The sequence below is a fragment of the Aquarana catesbeiana genome, linkage group LG08 (genome assembly GCF_042186555.1).
Source record: "Aquarana catesbeiana isolate 2022-GZ linkage group LG08, ASM4218655v1, whole genome shotgun sequence".
Classification (NCBI taxonomy): Eukaryota; Metazoa; Chordata; class Amphibia; order Anura; family Ranidae; genus Aquarana; species Aquarana catesbeiana.
Genome location: NC_133331.1, coordinates 8,606,159 through 8,620,345, shown reverse-complemented (window position 1 = coordinate 8,620,345; position 14,187 = coordinate 8,606,159).

The window sequence follows — 14,187 nt, the reverse complement described above, 5'->3', positions numbered from 1 at the left end:
CAGAACGCGGTGACGTACAACACGTATGACGGGACTAGAAAAGGGAAGTTCAATACCGAGTAGCCAATAGCTTCCGTCTCGTACTTGCTTCAGAGCATGCGTCTTTTCTGGTCCGTCGGAACAGCATACAGGTCAGTTTTATCGGTTTTCCCGATAGGAATTGGTTCCGTTAGAAATATTTCGAACATGTTCTATTTCTAGGTCCGTCAGAATTTTCGAAAAAAAAAAGTCTGATGAGGCCTACACACGATCGGAATAGACGATAACAAGCTTCCCTCTGACTTTTTCTGTCGGACATTCCGCTCGTGTGTACGCGGCATTAGACATTAAAAAAAAAAAAAAAAGTTTTTCTGTCTTTTTATATTTGTTTAGCAAAATTAAAACCCCAGAGGTGATTAAATACCACCAAAAGAAAGCTCTATTTGTGTAAAAAAAAAAAAAAAAAAAAGATAAAAATGTCATATAGGTACAATGTTTCATGACCGCGCAATTGTCATTCAAAGTGTGACAGAGCTGAAAGCTGAAAATTGGCGCCCCGGGCAGGAAGGGGGTGAAAGTGTCCGGTAGGCAAGTGGTTAAAGTTATCTTTGGTATGTCTAATGCAGAGCTGGAAATTGGATGTGCTCACATATTGCCCTATAGGAAAGGAGAGGGTTAAATGATAAGCAATTACTTATTGCACCATCCATAAGCAATTGTCAGGATTATATCGCCGACACGGCAGGAGAGGTGTACAACAGAACATGCACCGAAATCCGCCGAACCCGTCCCTGTACTGAATGTGTATACATCATGGATGAGGCTTTCAACAAAATGATATTAGCAATCGTCTACAAAATGCCATTAGAAAGCCATTGTATAGTAACAGAAATGAAACAATAAACCTGGTATTACCGATTTTATTACACGGCAGGAAAATACTCCGGATCTATTACACGTCAACGCAGAAAACGGCTTTGTGTGACTATATCACCAATGGGAGCCACCGCAGAGCTCACACTCCTGCTGACACTACGCGTAACAGTAAAGGATCGATCGATCGATCAGGGATTCCATTGCTTTAGATGATCTTTTGTTCAAAGTGATGCAATGAGGAAAAAAAAATCAATATGTTAAAATTTGATTGTTTTATCCATCAGGACAGTTTGTTTCCTTCTCAATGGAAATGATCGCTTATTGATTTATTGATAGGACTTCTGATTTATAGCAGTTGATTCCTTGAAGTGAGTCTGTGGTCAGGCCAGAGGACAATATTTAAAAATGATGCATTCCTAAAAAATCTTTCATGTAACCTCAGCCTTAACCCTTTCATGCCTAAGTCTATTTCTGACATTTCTTGCTTACAAGTTAAAATCCGTATTTTTTTGCTAGAAAATTACTTAGAACCCCCAAATATTATATATAATAATAATTATATATATTATTATATATTATATATTATTATATATTATCACTATAATAATTGCCATTTTATTCTCTAGGGTCTCTGCTAAATATATATCTATATATATCTATATATATATAGATATATATATCTATATATATCTATATATATATAGATATATATATATATATCTATATATATATTTATATATAATTATATTTATATATATATATATATATATATATATCTATATATATATAGATATATATATTTTTAGCAGAGACCCTAGAGAATAAAATGGCGATCGTTGCAATATTTTATGTCACGCGGTATTTGCGCAGCGGTCTTTCAAACGCAATTTTTTTGGGGAAAAAAAGACACTTTCATTAATTAAAAAAAAAAAAAAAAAAAACGAAACAGTAAAGTTAGCTTAATTTTTTTTTTTTTAATAATGTGAAATTTGATGTTCCGCCGAGTAAATAGATACCTAACATGTCACGCTTTGAAATTGCGCACGCTTGTGGAATGGCGACCAACTACGATACCTAAAAATCTCCATAGGCAACGCTTTAAAAAAAAAAAATGTAATGCCCCGTACACACGGTCGGATTTTCCGATGGACAATGTCCGATCGGAGCGTGTTGTCGGAAATTCCGACCGTGTGTGGGCTCCATCGGACATTTTCCATCGGATTTTCCGACACACAAAGTTGGAGAGCAGGAGATAAAATTTTCCGACAACAAAATCCGTTGTCGGAATTTCCGATCGTGTGTACACAAATCCGACGGACAAAGTGCCACGCATGCTCAGAATAAATAAAGAGATGAAAGCTATTAGCCACTGCCCCGTTTATAGTCCCGTACGTACGTGTTTTACGTCACCGCGTTTAGAACGATCGGATTTTCCAATAACTTTGTGTGACCGTGTGTATGCAAGACAAGTTTGAGCCAACATCCGTCGGAAAAAATCCTAGGATTTTGTTGTCGGAATGTCCGAACAAAGTCCGACCGTGTGTACGCCCTATAAGGGTTACCAGGTTATAGTTACAGAGGAGATCTTCTGCTGAAATTATTGCTCTCGCTCTGACGATTGCGGTGATACCTCACATGTGTGATTTGAACACCGTTTACATTTGCGGGCGCAACTTACGTATGCGTTTTCTTTGCTGCATGAGCACGCAGGGACGGGGAAGCTTTAACATTTTTTTTTTTCCTTATTTATTTTCTTTTTTTTTTTTTTTTTTACATTGTCCCTTTAAAATAAAAAAAAAAATTCTGATCACATTTATTGCTGTCACAAGGAATGTAAACATCCCCTGTGATAGTAATAGGTGGTGACAGGTTCTCTTTATGGAGGGATCGGGGAGGGGTCTAAAAGACCTCAAATCCCTCCTTTGCACTTCAAAGTATTCAGATCATCAAAATCGGCAAATACTGTTATTTTCTTTAAAACGGCATCATTGGCAGCCAAGTAAACGTTGTGACGTCGTTTCTGGGACTTTACACTGGAGACCTGATCAGAGCTGAATCTGGCTTTGTTCCGGTCTCAGTCTAGGCGGCGGACGCGCTGGCCGGTGGCTCAGGTCTCCCGGTGGGACGGGAGGCCCAGGAAGAGCGGCGGAAGGTGGCGGGGGGGGGGGGGGGGCATCCCCTCCCACTCCTTAGGATAACAGCCCAGCAGCTTTTAGCCGCATCGGTTGTTATCACTAAAAAAGCCGACCGCTGGCTCTAAAGAACAGTACCGGGGTGATGTGTACAACTGCAGGAATAACACCGGTTTAAGCCCTTCAAGCCATGAACGCAACTTTGCATACAGTCGGCGTGAAGGGGTTAAAAAAGCCCCCTACTTATTTTCTTTGTGATTCTGGGATCTGGAGAACAAACAGATGGTGACCACCAAGGGTTGAGGTTGGTCTAGAGCAGTGCTCTCCAACACTGTAACATCACTTTTATCCAGCCCATGGGGCACTTTTTCATTGACTGAAACCAACGATGGGGCACAATTCTTTCCTATTGAGACCAACGAAAGGGCACAATCCCTTCCTATTGACACCAACGATGGGGCATAATCCCTTCCTATTGACACCAACGATGGGGCACAATTCCTTCCTATTGACACCAACGATGGGGCACAATTCCTTCCTATTGACACCAACGAAAGGGCACAATCCCTTCGTATTGACACCAAAGATGGGGCATAATCCCTTCCTATTGACACCAACGATGGGGCACAATTCCTTCCTATTGACACCAACGATGGGGCACAATTCCTTCCTATTGACACCAACGAAAGGGCACAATCCCTTCGTATTGACACCAAAGATGGGGCATAATCCCTTCCTATTGACACCAACGATGGGGCACAATTCCTTCCTATTGACACCAACGATGGGGCACAATTCCTTCCTATTGACACCAACGATGGGGCACAATCCCTTCCTATTGACACCAACGATGGGGCACAATCCCTTCCTATTGACACCAACGATGGGGCACAATTCCTTCCTATTGACACCAACGATGGGGCACAATTCCTTCCTATTGACACCAAGGATGGGGCACAATCCCTTCCTATTGAAACCAGCGATGGGGCACAATCCCTTCCTATTGACACCAACGATGGGGCACAATCCCTTCCTATTGACACCAACAATGGGGCACAATTCCTTCCTATTGAAACCAACGATGGGGCACAATCCCTTCCTATTGACACCAATGAAAGGGCACAATTCCTTCCTATTGACACCAACGATGGGGCACAATTCCTTCCTATTGATACCAATGATGGGGCACAATCCCTTCCTATTGACACCAACAATGGAGCACAATTCCTTCCTATTGACACCAACGATGGGGCACAATTCCTTCCTATTGACACCAACGATGGGGCACAATTCCTTCCTATTGACACCAACGATGGGGCACAATTCCTTCCTATTGAAACCAACGATGGGGCACAATTCCTTCCTATTGATACCAATGATGGGGCACAATCCCTTCCTATTGACACCAATGAAAGGGCACAATTCCTTCCTATTGACAACAACGATGGGGCACAATTCCTTCCTATTGACACCAACCATGGGGCACAATTCCTTCCTATTGACACCAACGAAAGGGCACAATTCCTTCCTATTGACACCAATTATGGGGCACAATTCCTTCCTATTGTCTCCCGCTGTGTAATGCAGTCTGTTTGGCGGTCGTCCATTGTAACAAAGCCCCGCCTCCTCCTCGTCCGTGATAGACGGAACACTGAACACCAATACAATGCTGGGAAACTGTATCAGTGTTCCGTCTATCACGGGTCGAGGAGGAGGCGGGGCTTTGTTACAATGGACGGCCGCCGAACAGACTGCATGACACAGCGGGAGACACCCGCTGTTTTAGTTATCACAGGTACAGCTGCAGATGGGCACAGTGAGGCTGCAGATGGGCACTGATGATACAGGTGGGCACAGTGAGGCTGAAAATGGGCACTGATGATACAGGTGGGCACAGTGAGGCTGCAAATGGGCACAGTGAGGCTGCAGATGGGCACAGTGAGGCTGCTGATGGGCACTGATGATACAGGTGGGCACAGTGAGGCTGCAAATGGGCACAGTGAGGCTGCAGATGGGCACAGTGAGGCTGCAAATGGGCACAATGAGGCTGCAGATGGGCACTGATGATACAGGTGGGCACAGTGAGGCTGCAAATGGGCACAGTGAGGCTGCAGATGGGCACGGTGAGGCTGCAAATGGGCACAATGAGGCTGCAGATGGGCACAGTGAGGCTGCAGATGGGCACTGATGATACAGGTGGGCACAGTGAGGCTGCAAATGGGCACAGTGAGGCTGCAGATGGGCACAGTGAGGCTGCAAATGGGCACAATGAGGCTGCAGATGGGCACAGTGAGGCTGCAGATGGGCACTGATGATACAGGTGGGCACAGTGAGGCTGCAAATGGGCACAGTGAGGCTGCAGATGGGCACGGTGAGGCTGCAGATGGGCACAGTGAGGCTGCAGATGGGCACTGACAATACAGGTGGGCACAGTAAGGCTGCAAATGGGCACAGTGAGGCTGCAAATCTGCACGGTGAGGCTGCAGATGGGCGCAATGAGGCTGCAGATGGGCACAATGAGGCTGCAGATGGGCACAGTGAGGCTGCAAATGGGCACAATGAGGCTGCAGATGGGCACTGATGATACAGGTGGGTACAGTGAGGCTGCAAATGGGCACAATGAGGCTGCAGATGGGCACAATGAGGCTGCAGATGGGCACAGTGAGGCTGCAAATGGGCACAATGAGGCTGCAGATGGGCACTGATGATACAGATGGGCACAGTGAGGCTGCAAATGGGCACAATGAGGCTGCAGATGGGCACTGATGATACAGGTGGGTACAGTGAGGCTGCAAATGGGCACAGTGAGGCTGCAGATGGGCATTGTTTACCCATTAGCTGCTGCATTTCCCACCCTAGGCTTATACTCGAGATCAATAAGTTTTCCCAGTTTTTTGTGGTAAAATTAGGTGCCTCGGCTTATATTCGGGTCGGCCTATACTCGACTATATATGGTAGCTTATGTATATAGATCAATAACCAGAGCAACCAGCATTATTATGGGTATTTTCCCAAGCACAGCAAAACATCCTACCAATGACATCAGCAATGGGGCTCACTGACACCAATGATGGGGCACAATTCCTACCAATGATGCCAACAATGGGGCTCACTGACACCAATGATGGGGCACAATTCCTACCAATGACACCAACAATGGGGCTCACTGACACCAATGATGGGGCACAATTCCTACTAATGATGGGGCACAATTCCTACCAATGACACCAAGAGTGAGGCTCACTGACACCAATGATGGGGCACAATTCCTACCAATGATGGGGCACAATTCCTACCAATGACACCAACAATGGGGCTCACTGACACCAATGATGGGGCACAATTCCTACCAATGATGGGGCACAATTCCTACCAATGACACCAACAATGGGGCTCACTGACACCAATGATGGGGCACAATTCCTACCAATGACACCAACAATAGGGCTCACTGACACCAATTATGGGGCACAATTCCTACCAATGATGGGGCACAATTCCTACTAATGATGCCAAAGATAGGGCATTGTTTACTTCAACTGACGCTGGGACATTTTCTACTCCCAATGGCCACAGTCCAGCCTCCCTAATCTCTGAAGGACAGTAAACTGGCCCTGTGTGTAGAAAGTTTGGAGACCCCCGGTCTAGAAGTACAGGAGTTTTTGGAATGCAGTTTTCTTGTATATCTCCTGTATGTCAAGTCATTCAAATAGGTAGTGGTGGAGGGGAGCTGGATGTGGATTTTCACAGGTTGTGGAAATGTAAAGTAAGTCATTACATGCATCCCATTGACCTACATTTGGCAGCTCATCACATGGATGGGGATCCCTCAAGAGAGGACATTCACCTGAGATAAAAAAAAATCTAAGAGTAATAGGTCAAAGAGAGCACCAAATCAAAAATCCTTGGGATTCTAAAGTCTTTAACCAGCTCCCGCCCGGCCTATAGCGAAATGGCGGGCGGGCAGGACTTTGGTCGATCCGGGTGGCGCGATCTGTCATCGTCTATGTCCGGTAGACCACTGTACCGGCCCGCTGCCAGTACCATGTGGTTGCTGTGACCAATCACAGTAGATCACATGACAATTGTAAACAAAAGGATGGCTGTGATTGGTCACAGTAATCACATGGTACAGACAGAGCCAATCACAGCTAATCACAACAAAACACATTGAGCTTCATTCAGTAAAAAATGGTTGCTTATACCAGTGAAATTCACTGTTATAAGCAATCATAATGTGAAAAAAGAAAAAAAAAATCCTGATCACTTCATTTTCCAAATAATTGTGACAACTTCAAAAAAACTCGCCATGCCTCCTACTAAATACCTCAGACTGTCTACTTTCCAAAAAGGAGTAATGGGGGGGGGGGTATTTGTACTGTCCTGGCAATTTCGGGTCTCAAGAAATTAGATCGGCCATCAATACATCAGGATTAATCGATTTTCAGATGTACAGTGCCTTGAAAAAGTAATTGTTATGACCAAAAACGTAAATGTATTTTATTGGGATTTTATTTTTATAACCTATAATACAAAGTGTCACATAATTGTGAAGTGGAAGGAAAATGATAAATGGTTTCCATTTTTTTTTATAAATAAATATGTGAAAAGTGTGGGGGGGAATTTGTATTCAGCCCCCTTTACTCTGATACCCCCTAACTAAAATCTAGTGGAATCAATTGCCATAAGTCACCTAGTTAGTAAATAGAGTCCACCTGTGTGTAATTTAATCTCAGTATAAATACAGCTGTTCTGTGAAGCCCTCAGAGGTTTGTTAGAGAACCTTAGTGAACAAACAGCATCATGAAGGCCAAGGAACACACCAGACAGGTCAGGGATAAAGTTGTGGAGAAGTATAAAGCAGGGTTAGGTTATAAAAAAATCTCCCAAGCTTTGAACATCTCACGGAGCTCTGTTCAATCCATCATCGGAAAATGGAAAGAGTATGGCACAACTGAAAACCTACCAAGACATGACCGTCCACCTAAACTGACCGGCCGGGCAAGGAGAACATTCATCAGAGAAGAGCCAAGAGGTCCATGGTAACTCTGGAGGAGCTGCAGAGATCCACAGCTCAGGTGGGAGAATCTGTCCACAGGACAACTATTAGTCGTGTTCTCCACAAATCTGCCCTTTATGGAAGAGTGACAAGAAGAAAGACATTGGTGAAAGAAAGTCATAAGAAGTCCTGTTTGTAGTTTGTGAGAAGCCATGTGGAGGACACAGCAAACATGTGGAAGAAGGTGATCTGGTCAGACGAGACCAAAATTCAACTTTTTGGCCTAAAAGCAAAACTCTATGTGTGGGGAAAACTAACACTACACATCACCCTGAACACACCATCCCCACTGTGAAACATGGTGGTGGCAGCATCATGTGGTGGGGATGCTTTTCTTCACCAAGGACAGGGAAGCTGGTCAGAGTTGATGGGAAGATGGATGGAGACAAATACAGGACAATCTTAGAAGAAAACCTGTTAGAGTCTACAAAAGACTTGAGACTGGGGCGGAGGTTCACCTTCCAGCAGGACAACGACCCGAAACATCCAGCCAGAGCTACAATGGAATGGTTTACATCAAAGCATATTCATGTGTTAGAATGGCCCAGTCACAGTCCAGACCTAAATCACATCGATAATAATTTTCCTTCCACATCACAATTATGTGTGACTTTGTGTTGGTCTATCACATAAAATCCCAATAAAATACATTTACATTTTTGGTTGTAACATGACAAAATGTAGAGAATGTCAAGGGGTATGAATACTTTTTCAAGGCACTGTATAACCCATAGTTTGTGGACTCTATAATTTTCCTACAGACTAAATAATATACACTGATTTGGGTTATTTTCACCAAAAAAAAAAATGTAGCAGAATACATTTTGGCTTAAATTTATAAAGAAAGATTATTTGCAAAATTGTATAACAGAAATGAAGAACATTTTTCAGTCTATTTTGGTTTACTTAGCAAAAAATAAAAAACCAGCTGTGATTAAATACCACCAAAAGAAAAGCTCTATTTGTGTGAACAAAATTATATAATTTTCTATTGGGTCATTTGTCATTCAAAGTGTGACAGCGCTGAAAGCTGAAAATTGGCCTTGGCAGGAAGGGGGTGAAAATGCCTGGTATTGAAGTGGTTAATGTTCAACTGGGATGTCAAGAATCAGCAGCGGGGATGGCCAAATCTCCGTGGCTACACTCAGAAATATTGGGACCAGACCATATACACTATTTTGCCAAAAGTATTGGGACGCCTGCCTTTGCACACACTTGAACTTTAATGGCATCCCAGTCTTAGTCCGTAGGGTTCAATATTGAGTTGGCTCCGCCCTTTGCAGCTATAACAGCTTCACCTCTTCTGGGAAGGCCGTCCACAAGGTTTAGGAGTGTGTCTATGGGAATGTTTGACCCTTTTTCCAGAAGCGCATTTGTGAGGTCAGGCATTGATGTTGGACGAGAAGGCCTGGCTCGCAGTCTCCACTCTAATTAATCTCAAAGGTGTTCTATGGGGTTGAGGTCAGGACTCTTCCCCTTCTTTGGCATGCACCCTATCAGAGTGTGGCTCGGCCCTGCCCCCCCACCCCTCGGTCTCTCCTCATTGGCTCACTGGCTGTAATTTGACAGCAACAGGAGCCTATGGCTCTTGCTGCTCTGTGAGCCCATGAGCAGAGAAAGAGAGAGCCGAGAGAGATGCTGCTCTCGTGCACATCGCTGGATCGAGATGGGGCTCAGGCGAGTATAAGGGGGGCTGGGGGGGTTTCACCCAGAAGGTTTTTCACCTTACTGCAAAGAATACGAGAAGGTAAAAAACCTTCTGCCTTTAGAACCACTTTAACCTTGTGGCATTTGTTGGTCCCAGTGGCGTCGCTAGGGGGTGGCTATTGGGGCTATAGCCCCGATTCCGGGGCCCATAGCCCCGATTCTCTGCAGTGGTCCCCAAGGGGAGGGGAGGCTCTCTAGGGACCCTGATTTAAGGGGGGAGGCTCTCTGGGCACCCTGATTTAAGGGGGAGGCTCTCTGGGCACCCTGATTTAAGGGGGAGGCTCTCTGGGGACCCTGATTTAAGGGGGGAGGCTCTCTGGGCACCCTGATTTAAGGGGGAGGCTCTCTGGGGACCCTGATTTAAGGGGGAGGCTCTCTGGGGACCCTGATTTAAGGGGGAGGCTCTCTGGGGACCCTGATGTAAGGGGGGGCTCTCTGGGGACCCTGATTTAAGGGGGAGGCTCTCTGGGGACCCTGATTTAAGGGGAGGCTCTCTGGGGCCCCTAATTTAAGGGGGTCTCTGGGGACACTGATTTAAGGGGGAGGCTCTCTAGGGACCCTGATTTAAGGGGGAGGCTCTCTGGGGACCCTGATTTAAGGGGGAGGCTCTCTGGGGACCCTGATTTAAGGGGGAGGCTCTATGGGGATATATATACACACACATGTATATTATATACATGTGTATGCCAGCCCAAGCGTATGACTTTCTTTACTATGCTGCTATGGGCTCTAGCCCCAGATCTTTTGTAGACCTAGCAACGCCCCTGGTTGGTCCTATTGGAGCAGCAGGTTAAACTGGTCGATCAACCTCCTTATCAAGCCCTTCAATTAGGGTACGCTGAACATCTCCGATGTCTACTGGAACTTATAATACCTCCAAGATATTCTTTAGGAGTATCCTGATTGGCTGGAACCTACAGAACGCTGAGATGAACCTCTCAGACAGCCAGAGACCCAACATGTTCAACCTCAGCTAGCCTCTTTCAAAGTGAAGGAGTAATGACCATGAGGAGCTCTATAGATAACATAAAGCAGACCTAAGCTCGAAAGTTGCCATAAATCAGAGGGCAGCCTGGAGCAGAATATTCTTCGGGAAAAGGATACCCATTTTGGGCCATTTATTACCCTGTATTTGACCAACCCACTGGTAACATTTGGATATAGGCCTCATGAAGAAGGTGCATCAACTTCTACTTCTGGTCATAATCAACTCAACCGACTGCTCCGAGTTTCTGGGAATGTGGTCGTTTACAAAATGTCAGTTTCACAAAGCTCTTCTGGAATAAAAAAATGTTAACAAGTTTTGGGAAAGCAGAGCAGCTCATCAACACATCACCCGGAGTTGCCTGCTCCCACCATCTAATGATCCCGATGAAGGTTGAGATCAAAGGTAAACTTCAATATATCGTAAACATTTAGGTTCATGCACTGAGAACGGAATGATGTCAGCCCTATGGAACCAGGCTAGTTTCCATGGTTACACTAACCACCAAATTTCAAGTATTGGCTAGATGCTGGATGATACCAGTTTTGTGCAATGATATATAATGCACACACATACACATCCATTTGCTTTAACTGGTAAGTGCTACTCAACAGTAGAGCAGAGTTCCGCTTCCATGTTCTGATTGCTGAATGTAGATATAAAATGTGATGGTCGGGTTTTCTTCTTCATATTGCTTAAGAATCTATAGGAATTATCTTTTACATTTTCATTTATTATATCAGTGACTAAAAATTAAAGATTTTACTCTTTCAATTGTCTTGTCTTGTAAGAATTCGAAGTGTTACAAGATATGATTTCATCCTTACCATCTTGCTAACTTCCACAGACCCGTACTGATTTTCACTTGAGAAGCAGGCAACAAGTGAGCAAGCAGTGCTGTGCTTTCTTATTTGGGAAGCTTAGCAAGCTCAGGGTGGGGTTGTGGATGCCCCTTGTATTTGCAGACTACATGTGAAATGTGCAGAGGACCAGGGAGTGAATTAAAAACAATTTGTAGCTAGAGTTAGAGTATAGGATGCTAGGTCAATTTAGCCTGGCTCCTCTGTAGCCAATGGAGCAGTTGATGATTGATTTAGCCTGATAAGTATTTCAAAAAGCTGCTGGTCTGATTATCTTCCCCTGCGTTCTAGATGGTTCCGGAATCACAGTGGGAGGAAAGGCAGAAGGGCAGTCTGGGAACCCAACCAATCACTGGTGAGGTGTACCCAGTAGGTGGCTTAAGAGCCCATAAATCTTGAAGGAGTTGAGTTGGTCATGGGTCAAGTCCTGCAGGAGGAGTTCCTTGATTGAGGGGGCTCTGCCCCTTAAGGGCACTTTGCTGGAAGGCTGCCATGTGCTCAATGAGGTCCCAGCTGTAGCATAGCTGGAGGGCCTATTTGAAGGATTTTGTCTGGGATCTTGGTCTGGAGAGCTCCCTCAAGAGTGATGAATAGATAAAGGACAATCCGCAACTCCATACATGCCCTTTAAATCAGTTCAAGCCTTCTGAGCATTGACTTCCTGGATATCACCCTGACTGGGGATCCAGAGACTGGGGTCCTACACACCAGTACTTACAGGAAAGCAATGCTCAGGAAATACATTACATGCTACGAGCTGCCACCCATCCCATACCATCAGCTCTATCCCTATGGGGGAATTCTCTCGTGCCCGGAGGAACTGCTCTTCGGATATAGCCTTTAAAAAACAAATGTGATAACATCACTGCCAGGCTGGTACAGAGAGGTTATTGGGGTACAGTGATTAGAGAGGGATCTCATGTGTGAGAGAAGCAGAGTGGAGTATTCCTAGACAATACTTTTCATGGGACACCGGGTATTAGGAAGTATGGGAGAAAAAAACAAATGGGAGAAGGAGAGCTGACAATAGTGGTCCAGCCACCTTTGTTTCTACTTTTTCTAAGAAGTACAAACAGGTGGTGGACATAACCAAAAGGAATTTGCCCATTCTCTATTCATATAGAGGTCTTCATAAAGTACTGGGGGTAGGTTGCCATTTCTCCAGTCGGAGGGCCCCCCACATTGGGCTCCCTTCTGTCCCCGAGCCTCTTTACATCGCAGAAACCTACCTGGTTGTCCTACCCTGGTTGCTTCCCATGTGATTTAAAATCATGTAGATACTGTCACCTGAATGCCCCTATTAGGATATTTAGCTCTCTTAGCTCAGGAGAAAGCTTGAAATTAAACAGTACACTAATTGTGGAACCCGTTTTGTAGTGTATATTATATGTTGTGTAATTTGCAGGATGTGGGGTGCACTACACGTGCCCTACGCACTAGAATAGGGGAGCATTATTGTGACACTTCGAATCCCAATGCTAAACACGTTTCAAATGCCTTGTGGCATTTTCAGAGAATGCCCTGCTGGGGATTTGTCTTCTTTCAGGTTCACTGGCATCGAGAGATTGACTCCAATGCCCAGGAGGTGGAGATAGGGGGAGGCGACTCTTGAATAGAGAAGCGTGGTGGCTTTTTAGGATTCAAACAAGAGTCCCCCTGGGGTTGAACCTCAGGTGCGACCTGGATTTACATTTACCCTAGTTATAATGTATGCATATATATATATATGTTTTCCCTTTATCTTCCACCATTTCACAAATTCGGTTGTCCTATCTTGTTCTCCCCTTGGCCATTTACATTATTGTTTATCAAATTTTATTTTTATTATTATGAATCACATACATTCTATCTTTATTTTTTTATTCTTATCGTGGTTTGCTTTCCTAAAGAACAACTTTCAATCCACCTTTCCTTCTGGTCTCATTGTATCAATTTGAGGATTAAGAGGCTAATTGGAAGTCTCTGTGACCAACGAAGGGGGGGCGGGGTGGGAAGTGTTTTTTACAAGTATATACAGTGGGACCTTGGTTAACGAGTAATGCGGTTAAGGAGCGTTTTGAAAGACAAGCAACTTTTTAAAAATAATCCTGACTCGGTTTGCGAGGGCTGTCAAGCTAATGGGGTGTGCAGTACCGCATTTGGCCAGAGGTGCGGGGGCGCCGCTGACACTCGGAACAGTTCTGAGTCATTCTGAGCTGTTCAGAAATACTTGGAACCACTCGGAAATGCTCGGAAACACTCGGAAATGCTCAGTTCCCGAGTGTTTACGAGCCTTTCCGAAAGTTTACAAGTTCAGCCGAGCTGTCCCCAAGTATTTCCGAGGTTCACCGGTGCCCCCCCCCACTTCTGGCCATATGCGGTATTGCATGCAATAGAACTCAATGCGGAACAAATTATCTTCGTTTCCATTGACTTCTATGGGGATATTCGCTTTGATATGCGAGTGCTTTGGATTACAAGAATTCTCCTGGAACAGATTATGCTCCTAAACCAAGGTTCCACTGTATCTTGTGCTGTTTTTGTACATTAATGTTGTGAACAAGGTCGTTGCGGCTGAAACGTGTCTACCTCTGCTGTACTTTTATCTTT